This window comes from Rhipicephalus sanguineus, chromosome 9, assembly GCF_013339695.2.
Source record: "Rhipicephalus sanguineus isolate Rsan-2018 chromosome 9, BIME_Rsan_1.4, whole genome shotgun sequence".
Lineage (NCBI taxonomy): Eukaryota > Metazoa > Arthropoda > Arachnida > Ixodida > Ixodidae > Rhipicephalus > Rhipicephalus sanguineus.
In genome coordinates, this window is record NC_051184.2 from 94,850,658 (window position 1) to 94,870,617 (window position 19,960).

Here is a 19,960-nt window from a genome sequence, read left to right on the forward strand (position 1 = left end):
TCGAAGATCTCGACTTTCTTTCTTCCTTTCTTTCTCTTCTGCAAATTTGAGAGATTGGGCTTAGGCATCTCCAGCATACTGAGCGTCTACTGGTTGCGGAATGCTGAGATCGCACAGAATTTCAATCCTCCACGCCCTTGATGGAGGAAATCCCTTAATGGCCAAAGAATTACTACGTGTTAACGATCTATCACGCACTTATTTTGTGCTGCGGGACTGTCGTTGCAACGGCCACGATATAATACGGACCACGCGAGAGCGATGTTGTTGAGAGCAATGCTCCGGCGACAGCACGTCCAGAGCACTGCTCTCGACAACAGAGGGCTCGCCACAAGACGGCGCAGACGTCAATTTCGCCGCGCGCTCGCGTGGCCCGTATTATATTGCGGCCGACTGTACATATGCCCCTGAACAGACGGCTCCCCAGTCTAACGCCACTACGCGTGTCACGCCACGGAATTACCGGTCGCTGAACTCCCGGCGGTATCGTCTTCCATTCCCGGCGCGGCCGTGCATTGGCGACGGTCACCGATATCGTATACGCTTCCGTGGCAGCAGCTGTAATGGCCTCGGCAAGAGCTGCGGCGCGATCATTCACGCTCAACCGACGGCGTAGGAGGGGGCAGTCGTGCGGGCGTCCTGGAGCGCGTGATGCATACAACCTGTGTGTGTCCGATGCTCCTGTCTGTGATACGGCAGGCCACGCGAACGCGCCATCTGTGCAGTCGGGGGCGAGTGGCCGTCATCGCTCGGCGTTTTTGTTTGTTTGTTTGTTTGTTTGTTTGTGTGTCACTCTGGCTCGGATCGTGTCACGCCGCCGTGTCCCTAGGGTTCGTTCACCTCTCCGCCGGCTGCGTGCTCTTATCCATACGCCCTCTTCTGAATTCAATGGGTTCGCAATCATATTTCTTGTTTAGCGCAAAATTTTCGAGACACGGGAATAAAAAAAAATTGCGACGCACACAAGGTTGATCAACAGTGTATCAATGTGCCGTCTGTTGCGCTGTCTACGAAAGAATCGCGCTATCTAGGTGTAGCATGTGATAGCGATAGGTGAATCATTCCGCGCGAGTCTTTCAGTTTTAATGTAATTGATGTTTTTTATGTTGTAAACTCAGTAGTTATCACTTATGGGTGTCGTGATTTGTGGAAGCGGAGTGGCGTATAGGCGCGCGGTTACCATTAGAAATGTGTGTGCAAACAATAAAAAATAAGTTGGAAGTTCGTGTGTCCCAAATTTTTTTCGTCCTTTGTCTTGGAAGTTTTCGCTAAACAGTAACTCGTGAATTACCAACCATCCCAAACATGCACATCACATTAATATGGTCAGTCATGGACGACTGAAGTACGAACAAGTTAGGGTTAAGTAAAACGCGTTGTTTCGTTCTTGTTACTGTCAGTTTACGGCCGCCCTTCGATGGAGGCGATATGCAGAAACACACGTGTACTCAGATTTCATTGGCGTAGCGCCAGGTGGAGCTTGGGGTTTTCAAACAGTACCCCCGCCTCCCTCCCTCGGAAATCGTTTGAATTTTGCATGTGCATATATATAATTTAGTAGGACGTTCTTGCGGGCTAGTTGGTTCATACTTTTAGTGAGCTTAAAACTCAGCGAGAAAACGACCGAGAGGCGGAAGGAAAGAGGAAGCACCACATATATGCACGCGCCCGTATAAACACACGCATGAACATATATGAAGGTTCGTGGAGGCCCCCCCCCCCCCCCAAAAAAAAAAAAAACATTTCTGCCTACGACCTTGTTAGCTTTGTGTGCGTGTTAAGGAATCCTAGGCGGTACACTTAATTCGGAGCCCCACACTACGGCGTGCCTCGTAATGATGTGGTTTTGGTACGTGCGTAACATCCCAGTAATTAATTCAACGTACTAATAAAATGAATTGAATAACTGTCTTATTGACGTGACGGTTTGGGCTAGTTGGTAATCCATTCCATAAGACATTGAAAGCGCGAAAAATCGGCGAAGGACAAGCGAAGGGACACAGACAAATGCTGTCACCCTCGCTTGTCCTTCGTCTATTTTCTCGCTCTGTCAACATGTTGTGGAATAACTGACTCTAAGAAAATCCCGTAAGGCTGTGCACTGAGGGACACCTCTGTTTTGAGGTGCATGACCTTTGTCCAAGTATTAGAGCGGTGTAGAAATCACGTTTGTGGAGGAAACAGCGCAACAAGACAAAAACAACACACATGCACCAGCGCTATAGCTGCCACTCGTTCTATACATTGTTTCAATCGGTCCTAAACTTGGGCTGTTTTCTCCATCATGCATGTACTACGCCGTGTCGAGTTCGCGTCGATGTCATTGTCACGGAGGAAAGCGAGCGGTCATGCAATGGGCTTGGCGAGCGATATGCCGTGCCTCTCGGGATCGGTTCCTCGCGTGCCCTAAGCACGCGAGTGTGCGGGCCAATTCTCGCGTGCCACCGAGTGTATAGATCGACACATCGGGTCCTTGTCTCCGTACACTTTGTTACCGACAACGTGGCAACAGTCCCGCGAGGTCACGAAGAAGAAAAAAAAGGAAATAAATAATATCGGCCCGGTGGGAAGTGTGACGTAACCTTGAGTATCGAACTCGTACACGGCGCACACTCGTCGTGCATGCGGCGTACAGTCTCATGCGAAGAATACGAGCACACTGGCGTTTGTAGTGTTTATACAGGAGCTGGAAGCATACAGGATTCGGCTATGGCGTAAAAATATTGAAAAGTTGGGCTCGTTGCGCCAGCGTTCAGAAAGAAACCAGCGCACAATCGTGACTAATAATTGTTGGGGTTTACGCCTCAAAACCACGGTATGAGAGACGCCGTAGCGAAGGGTTCTGGAAATTTCGAACACGTGAGGTTTTTTAACGTGTACATAAAGCTAAATACACGGTCCTCTAGCATTCTTCCTCCATCGAAATGGGACCACCGCGGCCGGGATTCGATCCCGCGCCCTTCGGATCAGCATTCGAGCACCATAACCATTATAGAGCACCCCGACGGGTGCAGAATCGCGGTGTATAGATAGCCAACGGAAGACAATTTTCAAATTGTGTTTCTTTGTCACACGTCGTGATTGGGCGCCGGTTTTCTTTTACAGTATCGCGCGTGCGCGTACTGCATCTTTTGACTCGTACGTGTTGCGCATTGCCGTTGTATACCGATCGCACAATGCATTGCACATTTACCGTTGCTCGAGATCGACAACACCGGAACAACCTCGATCAATTCGGTCGACGCTATATGGGAGAGACGTGGTATATCAGTGAGTGGGAGGAGTACATACAGGAAGTGTTGCATACGTCGGTCAGTAATATTTTTCCGGACTGCGGTGATGATCCGCGCGTCCGCGGCACATCCGGACCGCGAGTAGTCGCGGTGCATTGTTGTCCTCCCAGGGAACGCGCGGCGTCTATAACGACGGCGCCAACCGGTTATCCACCTTCTCACAGAGTGACCGCGCCGTTGAGGTCGTGATGCACTGCGACGCGCGGCTTATATCGATAGATAGAACAAGGGGCGTCTCGATCCGTCGACCGCCGCCATTCGGTGACCATGCATCGGCTACTTCCGCGGTTCACCCTCGCCATGTACGCCCCGGTCGACTACGTGGAGTCCGTATAACTGCATAATCCATGCGGATCCAGTTCCGAAGCCGTTTTTTTGGCCGGCCGGCATCTAAGGTAATGTGTGCTCGTCCACCGGATGGGTATACATACAGTGGGCGGAGGTCGAGCGATTCGCCGCGCTCTGCGCCCCCGACATTTGTAAGAGATTGTCGCGTTGTTCCGGTCTGCCTTTCGTCTCGCTTGATGGTGCGCCGTTGAAATGTCGCCACATCCCAGAAGTCCATGCTTACCTCTGCAGGGGTGTCTACGTGCGCGATCTGAAGTTAACTCTCGTCGCTCTCTTTCTGGAGTACTATTCATAACTAAGGTTCTTCGGTATACAGCTGACATCTTTGTCTGTTCTTAATCCGTTTGCTTCGGTTTCGTAATGACCCAAAGCATTTCGAGTCTGTCGCGTACGTGCTAAATACGGAGGAACCCTTTGGTTCGAAAGACGTTTTCTGCCGCGAATGTTCCTCTTGCTCGCGCGATTTAATTAACTAATTAATTAATTAATTAATTAATTAATTAATAATTCGTTCATTCATTCGTTCATTTTCTGAAAGTGCCCGTGAGCAGATCTAGGCTTTTGTAACGACTACATAAAGATGAAAAGCATGGAGAACGCAACATTAAACCCGGACTAACGGTGGTGCAGAAATGCACAAAAGCAAAGAAAAAGGGCACTTAATTACAGATATTAGCACGAAGCAATTACTAGAGATATCAGTATCCTAAAGGCAAGTAAATAAAATGTAAATTTGACATCTTCCCATTGGCAGCGTAAAGCTACACGGAAATTGATACGGGAGAGCGATTGCGCGGATTTACGCGTATTGGCGAAGCGAGCGCCCAGGGAAAGGCGTCGGTTCCGGTTTTGCACCTCGTGCAAGAGACGAAATCTTCGTCCACTAAGAAGCTCTTCTCCCCGAAAAATCCGCGTCGGCTCCCTTTTAGCTTTGTGACACAAATGTATGGATATGTATGGATATGGCTCTTTTGTCTTTCGTAATCCTTCCTACACCTAGCGGGATTTGGCAGAACTGATTCGCCAAACGCAATGCGTATTGCTGTCTTTACAATAAGTATAGTACCGTTAGTTATACCGTCGTGAGCAATGTGAGAGGGAACAGTGAAACTGCGTTTTAAAGGTCATGGCGGCTAAACGGAGTTTGCAAGCGCAAAAGTGTTCATAACACTAGAGAGTCTTAGTGCCGGGGCCCCAAGCGGCTTGCTTACGTAAGTCCTAGCGTTCCTGTGTATTCTCCGTGAGAGCGGCTGGAAGTACAAAGGAACGCAAGAGCGTGCGTACTAGTGATGCAGAACTATCGGTGAATTGACTATCGATAGTGTCGATAGTTTTCATGAAACTATCGATAGTGTAAAGAAACTATCGATAATACTACTATCGAGAAACTATCGATAGTGCAATCGGTAGTACCATCGTTAATATTACTAGCGATATTACTGCCATGCGTGTTTATTGCTTTGTTTTCATGTATTCGGGTTTCACCCACAAAGACTCTTAGCACCGTTTGACAAGGACAGCGCCGTAATGTGTGAGAAGCTTCACGATTGTTTGAGATCATTTTGTTAAGATAACGCGCCGGACGCGAATAGTCAAGTTTATTGGAGAGCTTACGCGAGCACCAGCGATAACGCTGGAAGGTTCGATGACTGATGTATGAAAGACGACGCGTTCCACCGATGGTCAGATTACTCGACGGCCGACGACTGTTCTTGCCGCTATCAGTGCGCAGCGTGTATCGCTTGTATTTTGAGTTTTGATTTTCTGGGCTCCGTATTTCCCAGTCTTGCTGCAGCATTCTTCACCGACACAACCACGTGACAATACTATCGATAGTGGTGGGAATAATGATGCTGTTGCTAGCCGGCCACATTGCCAAAATATTTGCGATAGCCTACTATCAGCTTCGCTTAATTTATGATCAACTTTTGGCGAAAGAAATAAGTTATTTCCGCAGTGAAAATTGTGGAATATGTCCATCAATAAATTCGCATCCAAAAACAACCAACAAACTTAGTTCTTGATATTTTTTTTTAATTTTGAAATCGGAAAATGCAATATAAATTTGAAGCCGCGCAGTTTCACCACATGTAACGCCTTCCTTTCCGCGAGAGCTGAATAGTTTGACTCTATGATCATGTGTCAGCAAAGAACTGTGGTGAAGAACACAATCATGTCAACTTTCTTGCCCTTCAGCCTGCTCCTCCGGCTGCACCATGTACCACGCGCGCGGGGAACCAAGTTTATTCTGCAATGAGTTCGTGCTGTTGATTTTATACTATCGATAGTACCATCGAATTTTTGAATATCGATAGGCTATCGATAGTATTTTTCACCATCGATAGTTCGATAGCGACTCAGCTATCGATAGTATCGATAGCACCATCGATAGTTCTGCATCACTAGTGCGTACGCGAGCGGCTTCGGGTCCCCGGCACTAAAGCTACCTATACTATATGCTCAACTGGAATGATATCTCTCGCAGTTCAATACGTCGCATTCGTAAATACACTTTACAGGTAATCGTTGATTAAATACGAATTCGGTGTTCCCTCTCATATTGTTCACGACTGTACAAACTGAATTCGCATGGAGAACGGCGGGCTTTCGTTCGAAAGCTTCGCGACGGGGCGCGCACTGTTTGCACCCCGAAGTGCCTAAACGATAGGAAAACGCCGGACGAACACCTCGGGTCTTCGAGTGTGGGGACAACCTTATCGCGGCCATTTCCTGAGAGAGCCTTTTCGTTCTCCACGCCTTTGTCGAAACGGAACTCTCGGCGCCGCTACTTATCGAGATAATGGCGTACATATTGCTGCTCCACTGCGAAGCTCACCTTCTCATTGATGTCGCCTAAATGTCGCGGTCTCGACAAGAACGCGGCAAGGAAGAGGCACACCTTTTGCAGTAAAAAGCACAAATATGTATGGTGCAAGGTGCTATAGCTGCGCTTAATACGAAGAGCCGGTTAACGAGCGCAAGAGGATACACATTTGCAATAGAACGTCGACTATATGGAGCGAGGAGCTTCATACGAACTTCATACGAAGAGCCGCTTAGCAGATTCTTCAATTCAATTCAGTTTTATTTATTTGGAGACATACGTACGAAAACGAATTGACAGAAGCATCTGGGCCCTTAGCAAGTTGCTAGTTCGTATCCATGCGTTAGATGCACAAGATAGTGTGCCTAGGAATCGGTAACAAAACATAAAAAAGTGCGAATCTGACAATCCAAAGACACGATCACTATCAGTTGAGTGGCCAACAACTGAAAAGTCGGCGTGCCTGTTTTTTTTTTTTCTTCATTTCTTTTGAAACGTCCAGAAAAATAGATACAGGGCTAGATGCAGTAACAGATATTAATGATATTAATGCATTGTAGTTCGAAACAATATAGCATAGTACATATAACACTAACATGTGGCTAGAAATTGAAACTTGTTTTTGGCGATTATATCCCTCGGTGAGCTAGAAAAACGAGGGATTCTTTATGTCTTTGACAAACGTTTCTTGCATGTTTCCTCCTTACCCCATGGTTCTAGCCGAGTGCAAGATATTGGGCAAGAAGTCGGCCGGCAAATGGTGGATTGAAAACCCCCCAAAAGGGAAAGCAAGGCGCGTCTCCGTGGCCCATGGGAACAAGCACTTGTTCTCTTCTGATTTCTTTAATTTTCACGCCGCTCCAGCAGTTTGCTGTCGAACTTCACGGTCTAACCTCGCGTTTTATGGCGTTACTGCCCATCCGTTCATGCGTGCGTATAGCTCCGCGTTTGCGTCACACAGCGATAAAAGGACGGTTCTGTTGTGAAAGTCGGGTGCAATGGGGCAGGCGCAAAAGTACGGTAACACATTTTCCGAGATGTTTGCTGACCTAGTTTATGAAATCTGGTGTTCAACTGAGCTAACACGTGTTTTTTTTTTTTTTGTCAGAAAAGTAACGCGGCACACCCTTTTGAAGTCCTGACAAATGTTATACCGTTCGTTTCCCACTCGTAAAACGGTGACACCCCCCCCCCCCCCGCCACTTCACTTTATTGTGCTGCATGAATCGTACATATGTAAAGTGCATTTAGTGGAGAATTAACTGGAAGCACTGTGAGTGAGTACCAAGGCGCTACGAAGCATCACAATAACAACACAATTTCGTAATAAATCCACTGAATTGTTGAGTTGATTGCCGAAGGAGAAGAGAAATGTCAGAAGGAGGAGGAGTTACACGTATCGTTTCACAAGTCTTCTGCGGCGTTTTCTTGTTGCACAGAGTTTGTATGAAGACACGCAAAGTATAGACACAGAACACGTAAGTTACGCGTACATTCAATCGCATCACGTTACCCGCCGTGGTGGTCTAGTAAGTTAAGGCACTCGATTGCTGACTCGAAGGCCGCGGGATCAAGTCCCGGCGGCCGCATTTCGGTGGAGGCGAAATGCTAGAGGCCCGTGTACTTATAGATGTATGTGAACGTTAAAAGAGCCCCAAGTGGTCGAAATTTCCGGAGCCTGCCACTACGGCGTCTCTCATAATCATATCCTGGTTTTGGGGCGTGAAATCCCTACGATAATGTGATAATCGCATCACGTTCTCATACAGCTGGAACTACTGTAGGTCACCGAATGTCCGCCGAAATTTGCGATACGCCCCGCGTGACCGCAGTCTTATGTAAGAGCGTGTACAGTGCAGCAAGCAGGACAGCGAATAGAACACACAAAGAGAGCCCTTTTGGGTGTCGTGCGTTTTCCGTTACAGAACGCTCTGCGTGCCCGTGTTGTCCTTCCTTGCTTTTCGATTCGCTGTGTATGCTAACACATGTTGACCTATCAACTATAGCTCATGCTGAACGAGTGCTCTACACGTGTCTGTAATAGCTCGTATACGGGCACTCGTTCAACTTTCCGTGGCAGCTATCCTGCGCCCCCCCCCCCCACCCACCCCACCCCATTTTGATGCAGGATAGTTTCATTAGTTGCGCTTCGACACGATAGACATTTTGATCGCGAATGGCCTCGGACGTGTTGTGACAGTCGGACATGCCCGATGACGTGTCCCGACAGCGTGTGGCCCATCTTTTGTTTCGTTCCCGTCGTTCTCGGCATTTGTATACATGCATAACAAAAGGGTGGTTATTGTCCGGAGCTCGTTACAACTCTATCGCAGTCTCTCGTTTTATCGACATGGCGTGAGATTTTTTTTTGCTTCACTTATGCGGGGAGGAGGCGTTGCGAAGAAAACTGGCGCGAAAATGCGGCATTTCTCGCTCCTACCTTGTATTTCCTCCTTTCTCCTCCCCCTTCCCTTCTCCATTGTCGTTTCCCATTTGGAGCGCCAGATGGGGGCATTGTTTTCGCTCCCACGTGCTCTAGTTCCATCAGCCAACCGATCGGCCGCGACTCGGTCGCGTCCATCGGCCCGCGGACACAATCGGCGATTCTGCGTGTCCTTGGGCGCGCGGCGCGGTGCACGGGCTCGCGTATGGCGCTTGTACGTCCATACGACTCTGGTGGCACGCCGGCGCCTGGGCCGATCTATACTCGCGGGCAATTACGAAATCCTCGTTTAAGCGAAGTGGAAGAAAAAGTTTCGTTGTCTGAGTGGTGTCTTAAAAGCATACTCTTTGTTGGGCCGTTGACTGGTTTGTGCAGTAAATGACTTACGCGTGCCCAGCAAGGTCGGAAGTTGACCGAGCTGGTCAGTGTAATCATCCTGACGTGTGTGTGAGGCAACGCGCGAAACAGGACAAAGCGTAGAAACTCCAACGATTTTCTTGTTTACGTTTGTTTTCTTCGATTTCTCATTTTCCCTGTGCTGCTTTACGCAAGCGTTTTAATGATTGCTGATTCGCGGTGAATATCTTGAGGGCGTAAGCCTGTAACCACATGGAGCGTATATGTCGCGTCGGCAGGCGTCGGCGCGTTTCAAAGCAGGGAGCGCTTATACTACGGAATATAACAGGCTTAATTTGATTATGAATTTTAGTATTGGTGCTATAGTACGGTTGCTGATTACGAAAAGGTGTGGCCGAGGGGGGGGAGGGGGGGGGGCGAGCTAGGAAGCAGGCATGGTCATAACCGCGCAGAGCAACATTAAATTTATGCGCATTGCGACGCTACATACGCCGGAAATACCAAATACCTAAAAAAAAAAACGGGTCCGATATGACCCACGCTTCAGTTAGGCATCGCTATATACCGTTCCTTTCTCTCTCACTTCATCGCGGTTTAAACTCGTTTATTACGCAAGGCTTCGTCATCACGCGAACTTGTCCTCCCAATTATATACTTCGACCAGTCCATGCGTTCGACATATATACAGTACATACTTTCGCACTCCCAGTTCGATCCTTGAACCTTCGCGGGCGTTGATTCGAACGCGCGTCTTTCCCGTCGCCCCGCCGTTATTACACAAATCGTGCGCGCACAAGCGGTGCGCCCTGTGAGGCCTCGAAGTGCCATTAAACTTCCACTCTCTCTCTCTTTCTCTTTCTTTCACAAGGCACTGGCGTTCGTTTGTGTCGTCACATCCACCATGACCACCACCACCACCTCACAGCAACTGGTGCGGCGCTCTCTTTCGCTCGTCGCACCTCTTGATAAAGGATGGCGGGTGCTGGACGCTCTCTCACTCTCCTCTCCCTCTCAATTGCACCGCTCTCTGATCTCATGGCGATCTCTCAAATCGGGGCCGCCGCCCGGCCCTGTTGACCGAGCCGTCGGTCCGCGTGTTTTCATTCCGTCATCCTGAAAGGCTCTCAGAAAGCCCGCATACCCTCCGTACCTCACCGTAGCGCTTTCCCTTTCTCCCGCTGTCTTTGACGGGCGCTGCTGATCTCTTGTCTGCAACGGGCGCGCGCGCCGCCGCAACTTCGGTCTGAAGTAAGTCATTGTTCGGTGCTCGCACTTGGCGTTGCGATAACGCGCGCGGCGCTGCCTTTCTGAAGGCGCATGGTCGGGTATGCCTCTGTGTGTGTAAGCCCCCGACATCTCCGAGACACCCCTCCATCACCCACCCGTAGTTTCGCATGCGTCCACCAATGCACCTAGCGTTCCTTCGAAAAGCGAACGCCTCGGAGACTGACTGCGCGGACTGTGTTAGCTGTCGGTCGATTTCGCATTTTCAAAGCCCGCACGTATGGGGCATGGCGCGGCGGTGTCACTTCGAAGCCTTCTTGAGAGGAGGTCGGTTTGTGTATGCATATTCGAGAAATGGGGTCGTCGACCCCTCCCAGCCGTCCGTCTCTCGTGTGTCTGGCGCCGGCGAAAGGATTGCGCTCCATAACCTTGCCTATACGACGAAACGTCGAGGTGTTGGGAAAAAGTGATTCATCATGTACGAAGAGAAAATCTAGGCGTGCGGACACGCTTACAGTTGATGTGAAGCATTGACACATTGAAGGGCTTTTGCGTTGTATGTTTTCCGTGAGCCATAACAAAGATATCTCCAGCGCTTTGCGACCATTCAAATGCAGTCCCTATCGCTCATCGTCTCACAAGGCAGTAACGGCACTTTTACGGTCTGGAAGGCGACTGGCCCGCATGAACGCCTTTTAATGAATGGCGCAGCCCGCGTCCTTCCTCCTAACCCTCATTCTCATCTTTCTATTACCCTCACCCCGGCGTAGGGTAGTCAACCTAACGCTCTTTTGGTTAACCTCCCTGCCTTCTGCCTTCCAGTTTCCTCTCCCTCCTACCTCCACTTGTGACCGTTCTGCACGCCTGAACATTTTTTTTTCTTCGATTATTCATTCATTCACAAAACTTTATTGACAAGAGCCCTGAAGCCCGGTCTTTCCAGACCGAGACGGGCCGCATCCACGTCAGCACCGTCAAGCCGAGCCTGATGGCGCCATCGTGGACCCTTATATGGCATTATATACATTCATATATGGCAGTATATGACTTTATATGTACCCTTACATGGTCATATATGGCCATATATAAAACATACGAGCCATATATGGCACTTTCGTAAGGGAATTATTCAGCCTCCATTCCTAGCCACTGAGTCATAGTTTCCTACAATACTTACTAGAGGGAACTCTGGCGCTAGTGTCTATGGGAGCTGCAATGCATCGCGCTTCAGCCAGCATGGGAATCATGGGTAGTACACGGATTTGTCTAAACTTCGTTCTTCGGCTCCGTTTGGCTCCGCGTCGGCTGCATCCGCTTTGTCGCAAAACGAAGTTCAGCAAAAATCAGCAGTTTCACTTCACCACTTTAACTTCTTTAGGCTCACCGATTCAAATCTGGTCACGAAGTTCACAACGATCCATTCTTTTATCCGAAAGAAAACCAAAACATAGCAATAAACAAAGCCACAAGTGCGTTCGAAGCCCGCAAGCACGAAGACTAGGCAAATCCATGTACTACCCATCATTCCCATGGTGGCTGAACGATCGCAGCGCCAGAGTTCCCTCTAGGTCATTTTAGGAAACTCTATGCACTGAGTGACTTGTGCAATTTTAAAACTACGTCCTTTGTTTTGTTTTTTTTTTTGTTTTTTTTTTTGGCTATCAAATGTTTCAGGAGAGGTTGGCGCTTAGGTATGGCTCCGGCTACCCCTCTTCTCTCACATAATAGTTTGCTTCGTGAAGTTATCAATAACAATGGTTGTCCTCCCGTCGTTGGAATCGCATTGAAGAAAGGCCAGAACCGGGATCTCGTACCCGTTCTATAAGCGAACGAACACTTTTGCAGCACGCGATTGGTCGAGGCTCGCGCTGTATACGTCGCCCCTTCGTGACGTGAGCGCGATCGTCGACTGATCGCGTGCGGTAGAAATGTTCGACCGTTGTGTATAATGGGTGCAAAACACGGGCAATGATGTCCCCTATTCACACACTCAAAATGTTCCTTTCGCTAAAATTGTTCGCAAGGGTACATTCTAGCATATCCTGTGACTGGACATGTTATTGGAGAAGGCACTCGGCCAACAGCAAGGAAAAATTTTGCGAATTAGTGCAGCTATGAATGCCAACCAGCCGCCACGATTGTACACTGATACTGTGCTCGGCCCGAAAATTGCGGGTTCGATTCCGGCCGTCGCGGTCGCGTTTCGATAGGAGTGAAATGCAAGAGGTCCGCGTATACTTTGGGATGTCAGTGCGCGTTAAAGAATACCAAATGGACGAAATTCCTGGACCTTCCCACTGCGGCGGGCCTCATATTCATATCGTGGTTTTGTCGTGTGAAACCCCAGATATTATTATTAGCAATGTCAACCAGATGCGCTTCTTATTGGCTAAATAACACTCCTTGCGCAGAAGATTGTAAGATTGGGCGTGTTGGTATGCTATGGTTACAACTTTTTAGAAGTGTAACAACCATGTCAAGACAGAAGAGAGGACACAGAGTGCGCGCTTCCGTCGCCTCTTGCTTGTTGCGCTGCTAAGAATTCGTAACTTCTTGGACAAGTTGGTGCCATCTAGTAAACCTGACTTAAAAGACGCTAAAAGAAATCACTTGGTATACATAGCTGGCGTTCTCTGTGTCTGTGTGTTTCTCGCTGCGTCTGTTGTTTTAGTGCCTTAAGGTCTCGTTTCTTATTGGCTACCCTACGCTGGGGGAAGGGGAATAGCACGCATAGGGGTAAGGAGACGGTGATCCAAGTTGTAATCACGGCGCGTCACGATCAGTGATTTGATGACGTTAGTCCTATATCGTGTAAACGTTAGCATTACTCGCCCACTTATCTGGGCTTATATATACTCTTGTCTGTAGACCTCTTTGTCATAACTTTCCGTAAAGCCATAAAATTCGGCAGCGATCTGCTACATGCTTCGCAATAGTTATTATGGAGTGTCCAATTAAATGTTGAGTGCGAAAGGGGTTGCAATTATTCATGTTATTTTTCGCTTGCTGCAATAAAATACGTGCAGTTAAGGGCTAATAATAATAATAATAATAATAATAATAATAATAATAATAATAATAATAATAATAATAATAATAATAATAATAATAATGGCTTGCGTCTATTGCAGGACGAAAGCCTCTCCCGTTGACAGCCAACTACTACTGACTTGCGCCAGTGAAATCCTTTTGGTATGTCTGTAAATTTACTCATCTCATGACGCCTATAATTTTTTAGGGTTCCGGAAAAAACGTCCCCGGAAGATACGTCCCCTGAATAAACGTCCCCGGAAAAAATGTCCCTGGAAAAAATGCCCCCATTTGCGTTGTCGGAAAAAACGTCCCCTGACGGGACCATCGAACGTTGCGCCTTCCAGTCGCCTATTCTTTATTTCTCAAAGCAAAAAAAAAAAAAAAAAGGATATGCGTGAAGATTGCAGTTTACCGAAAGAATACAGATGCCATAATGACATATCAACTTCAGCCACCCGTCAATAACTATTTCTGAAAAAGAAGTGTATCCGGATGGTATTATATGCGACTTAGGCGACCATGAATGCTGTAAAAGCAGTTTATGGAGAAGACGTCACGATAAAAGCGTGTTTCTTCCATCTGTGCCACAGCACCTGGCAAAGCCAAAGTACCAGCTGACAACATAGTTCGTCTGCGGCGAACACCTCCCACTTACCCCCCTCCTATGTGGAACGCCTACTCGGCCTGGGCACAGGACGGAGAATCATGCGGAGGCCTGGAACAGAAGGCTGGGAAGCATCGTGGGCCACAGCCGCCCAACAGTGTGGATGGCCATTGATGCCTTGCGCTCAGAAGAAGCCACAGTGACGTTGAAGATGGCCCAGTCTTGAGTGGGTGCATCCCCAAAGAGGAGGAGCAAATCAGCGGTCACGGCCATGCAGCAGCGTGTTCATAACCTATGTGAGGACTATACTGCCGGGAAGACGAAAGTTGAAGATTTCCTGACGGCTATTGTACATACGATTCGGTTTTAATTTCATTTGTTTTCGAGCAAAATGTGGCCGAAAATTTGAGAAGTGTCGAATAAAGAATGCAGTGTTTTGTCAAGTGAGTTCGCACAAGATTGGTCTTTTCGGTTAATTTTTCACTTGGGGACTTTTTTTCCTAGAGAGCAATGCCAGAGGGGACGTTTCTTCCGGGGACGTTTTTTCCTACACCCAATTTTTTAGCTGCTTCTGATCATGCAAACCGCATGCTGGAGTCGTAATCCACGACGCAGCTACCTTTCTGCATTACATGCGTATCTGCTGCCAGTCGACCAGTTGCCCTTTACTCCACGTATAACGCGTCCTCGTGCAAGAGAAAGTCGGTTTCTTTAAACCAGTTAGTTAGCTAGTTAGTTAGTTAGTTAGTTAGCTAGTTAGTTAGTCAGTCAGTTAGTTAGTTAGTTGGTTAGTTAGTTAGTTAGTTAGTTAGTTAGTTAGTTAGTTAGTTAGTTAGTTAGTTAGTTAGTTAGTTGGTTAGTCAAATGTGGAGTCAATGTATCGCCCTTCAATAATTCCCCTTTCACGCAGTTTCAGCTAGAATTTTTATTTAATATTGTCTTAGCATTATGAGGAACAAAGTGGCAAAAAAAAAAAAAGTTTTTGGAATTTGTGACCGGTTGTATGTGGCTGGCTAAGGACTCTCATAGCTCCGTAACTGGTGGCTGTTATCTAGGTGATTGGATGAAATTAAACGTAATACTAACGCATTTCTCTCGAATCTGCCGCTAAATATTGAAAGACCTTACTTATTTGCTTGTTTAATTTGGTATTGTTTCTTTTTACATTTCCTTACTCGTTTATTTATTTTAGCCATTGCCAAAAGGAGTGATCCACTTCTCTGTCGCGAAGTCACGAAATGTGCCCCTCGAGGATTTCACCTTTTAAATGGCCACGCACCGTCTTAAAAGAAAGAAAGAAAGAAAGAAAGAAAGAAAGAAAGAAAGAAAGGAAGAAAGAAAGAAAGACCGGGTGCGAATGCGAAGAATGGCGGGCGATACATCTCGCGCCCGCAAAAAAAGCTAAGGGGCGCCGTTATCGAAAGTCGACGCCCCTTCTCCCTCTTTATCCTTATCTCGCTTTTACTATCGTTTTATATCTCTTTTTTTTTTTAAATCTTTTTTTCTCGACTGCATCGTAAGTATATGGGTCGCCAAGGAAACCATTCCGTGAACGTAGTAGCACCTCTCCCGCACACCACTCGGCTTTGTCATGCGAATTTCTTTTTTGCCACACTTTTGCAGAACCAGTTGGCCAGTTGTGCTTCTGCACTGCACAGTAACGCGCATGCATATATATATATATATATATATATATATATATATATATATATATATATATATATATATATATAGAGAGAGAGAGAGAGAGAAACCGACCCGCACATATGGTTTTGGGACGTTAAACCCCAACAATTATTATTAGACCCGCAAATACACTCTGCATCTAAGTTTCGCCACGCGTAAATAAAATACCAGTACGAGCTCGTCGTAAAATGTGTGTTATTAAACCTACGCGGTGAGTCTCTCACGAAGTCTGATCCACCAGCGGAAACTTCGATGGATAGGCATTCTGCTTTCGTTGTAGTACTGACGATGCTTTTACTAAATTTTACAACAGTGGTCAGAAGTATATTCTTTTTACCTTGTGTGTATGCAGTATATATATATATATATATATATATATATATATATATATATATATATATATATATGAGAACTAACAGGCAATAATGCCAAGGAAAGTGTAGGGGATGTTTAATAATGTAAGGTAACTGTGAAGAAAGCAAAGTGGACGAAAAGATAGCTTGCCGCGGGCAGGGACCGAGCCTGCGACCTTCGACTAACGCATCCGATGCTCGAATAACGCGTACGAGCATCGGACGCGTTATTCGAAGGTCGCAGGTTCGGTCCCTGCCCGCGGCAAGCTATCTTTTCGTCCACACTTCTTTCTTCACAGTTACCTTACATTTATTACTAAAAAAATCCCCTATACTTTCCTTGGCATTATTGTCTGTTAGTTCTCATTAATATTGTGTATAACAAAGAAAACGAGCCCTTGAAATTAACACTTGTTTCCTTCATATATATATATATATATATATATATATATATATATATATATATATATATATATATATATATATATATATATATATATATATAGACAGAGAGAGAGAGCTGTCGTATTCATCAATTCACGACAGGTCGTGGTACTGACAGCCATTCTGGGAGCGGCGGTATTTCACGCAGTGTGGTTCCCGCGGGTAACCAGTTTCAGAATGCTAGCCGTATATATCTATTCCATTCCGGCGTCCTCGGACAATACGGGGGCCATTGCGTGCCTCGAAAAGGATCTCGCAAAAAGGCCCATTGAGGGAGGTAAACTTCTGAAACGACCGTTTGCGTAGCCGTTCACGTTTGCTTTATTTTCTTTTCTGTTATTCACGATGTATTTGTTCATCGAAGCCGAAGAGTCCCGAGCCAGTGCCTGTGGGCTTTCATTTTTTAGTTCTGCTATGAATTGACTCTAAAGCGAAAGATTGAAGTAACTGTATCGGTAAGTCAAGCTGGTAGGCAGCACCAAAATAGACCACTCTTTTTCGCGCGAATAGTTTACGGAGCCCTTTAGTACTTACCAAACGCGTGAAATGACCCCCGTCACCCTGATAAACGTTTGGTAAGGTGGGAACCAGAACCATCGATTTCCGGTTCTTATTTTTTCTTTTTTTTTTGGGGGGGGGGGGAAGACTTTTTATGAGTATTCTTCAAACTGGAAGTGCTCGACCGGATATGCTTGGAAGAAGCTACTCTTGGAGTGTCACGCTACTCTTGCCACTTTGTGCTCGTGCCACTGAAAAACACTAGGGCAGTGAAGTATATAGCGTGTGACGGTTATCGAAAAATATCGAGCTTTAACAACACGGCTTATAAAACCAGAACATTTATACCTTTATTTAAACAAATTAAGAAGCCGTTACTGGCTAACTGCGAGAAGCTGTTGGACGAATAGCTCCACCACTAACTAATGTTGGCTAACTTTGGCTATCTATTAGTCAGTACTGGTTGGTTTTGGCCGGCGTTACCGGTGCGTGTCACCAGCAGCTAACGCTTCGCACACCCGACCGGTCCCCCTTAAGGATATTCGCGGCGATTTTTATTTATTTATTTTATTATTATTATTTTCTTTTTTCTTTTCTTTTTTTTTTTGCGAATACGATGAGCCAACTTTACGTGCCACAGTCTTCACTCATAATATATATATAGGGCATACACTTCCCGAATATCGGCTAACGCGCGCAGTCGGGAGAAAGCGCGCACCCAGCGCCCGCATCGCCCCCTTGCCGAGACGGATGGCGTCGTTAGAGGGAGGATACATAGCGCGGGCCTAACGGGCCGTTCGTTTTTTCCGCTTCGTTAGGTTGAGTGAAGTACGTCAGTAAGGATTCGCGTTCCACGCTGTGCGCGCGCGCAACACCAACAACAAGCTGGCATAAAAGGCACGCATGGTTGACGAGGGGAAGGAGGAGAGGGTGTGAGAGAGAGAGAGATGCGAAGGAGACGTCGCGCTAGCGGCGTCGGCGGCTCGCGCTCTTCTCGACCAGCGGTTAACGGGCCGGATGATTTGGCCGTTAACGACTAATGAACGAACGACTGGCCCGAAAGGGGGATGGTAAAGAAAGGGAGTTGAGGACTGTGCCTCCAGTGTGGATGGGGGGGTCGGGAGGGGGGGGGGTGAGGGGTGAGGACTTAGCTGCAGGCAGCTGCGGAGAAAACGGTCGCACGTACGCACGCTCTAAATACACGGGCGGACCTCCTTTGTGTACCGGCGTCGACGCGGTGTGCGCGTTGGCGAGTCTTTTGGTCTCGGACGAAGTTAATGGCGCGAGGAAATTTTTTTCGAGATCAGGCGGGGGAGGGCAAGCGCGCCTTCCGCGGTGGTCTACTGCGTTGTAGACGTAGCGGGTGCTTACGCGAGGCGCGGAACGTTGGTTCTAGCGGGGAAAGGGCAAATTGCAGCACGCGGTCGCTGCTTTAAGAAAAGCCGAGCTTTGATTGGAGGAGAGGGAGGTACGTTAGTGTGATAGAGGGAAGTATCTGAAATGCCTCCGAAAACGCAGGAATACTTGGCCGAAAAATCTCCTCTCTCCACCCGGTTCTTGGTGGTAAATCGAGCGTGCGCATGCAGCACTGGTCGCTCGACCCCCCTGCACGGCGCTGCAGCGCCTTTAAATGTTTCGGCGTCTAGTGGTCCGGAAGGGTGTTTTCAGTGTACGGCTAGCATATGCGGCCGGAAGCTTTACCTTATAGACTAGGCTGATGCAACGTAAATCAGGAAGAAGGAAACTTCACACGGAGACCGTCAAATATGAGTTTCGATGTTAGGGAATATGGCTCTCTGAACCCGCCTAATTATCTGCGAGAGTTTAGCACAACGTGCGTCGGGCGCAACCCCTTCCCGGGCCTAACGTGTTTGCCGGCGAACAGTCCCCGGCAAACATTTAAAACACTGAAAGCGAGAAAGTGACACCTGTGTTTTTGTACCATTCGGATGCAGACGAAATCCACGCAGGCTTTTCAAAAAGCAAGCTTCCGAGTTCACTTAAATTCTTCCCAATAAGGGATTCGAACCGGGTACCAACGCCTATTCGGCGCTGTCCTACGATCTGAGCTAACCAGGAGGCTAGCAGATCGAAGCACAGTAGACACAGAATATAGCAAGTCAGTTTTCCTGATACTTCAAGCTGGAGGCATAGCTTCGTGCTACAAACAGGTCACATGTATTAAGGCGAAAGCCTTAGATCCCTTATCAATCGCAAAAAGTCAACGTCGGCGTCAACACGAGTGATGCAAGAAATCATCAGCAGGCGATGACGTCACCCTTTGATGTCACAAGGTCGCCAAAGCTTGGGACGTCATTATGACTAGTCACGTAATCTGAGGCCACGTGGTGATGTAATAACATGACATCATTGCTTAGTGAAAAGTGGGCCGATCCTGGAGGCAGTGCGAAACCTGCCTCTATTTCTCCTCGCGCTGTCATTGACATAACAGCCTCTGTCCTCGCTTTCCTCTCCTATATGTTTTTTTTTTCATATTCATTCATTTCTCTTCATTTCTCTCTCCGCTGTAAGTTCTTCGTTAGCGCACAAACCCACTACACAAGCTCCCGCACCCTCGAGACCGATAATTGGCGCAGTCCTCCGCATCCAATGGCCGGACATCCATCCATCCATCCATCCTCTGAAGAGGACAGTGCCGGAAGTGCTGCCTTTTCACCTTCTGGCGCAGCGGCCATTGTCCCCTCAGCGGCCCTCTCTATGCGTGTGTGTCTATACCCTTGACGAAGGCGCGCGGACGCTCTACAGCTTTCACCCGCTCCGCTCACCGCCTGTTCGGATCACAAAGGCCCGCGGGCGGCAAAGCCGGGCCGATTCACAGGTACGCACCACCGC

The 19,960-nt window shown here is 47.6% G+C and overlaps 1 protein-coding gene across 2 annotated transcripts in view; it reads left to right on the forward strand.

Moving 5' to 3' along the window:
- Positions 1–19,960, forward strand: part of LOC119406031 (protein O-linked-mannose beta-1,2-N-acetylglucosaminyltransferase 1) — a 304,633-nt gene that overhangs the window by 144,087 nt on the left and 140,586 nt on the right. The window contains exon 4 of one of the 2 annotated variants that reach the window (XM_037672875.2): positions 13,621–13,681. The exons of the other annotated variant lie outside the window; for it this stretch is intronic. The gene's annotated coding sequence lies outside the window, so the exon portion shown is untranslated. The remainder of the gene's footprint in view (positions 1–13,620; positions 13,682–19,960) is intronic. 2 annotated transcript variants of the gene reach the window in all.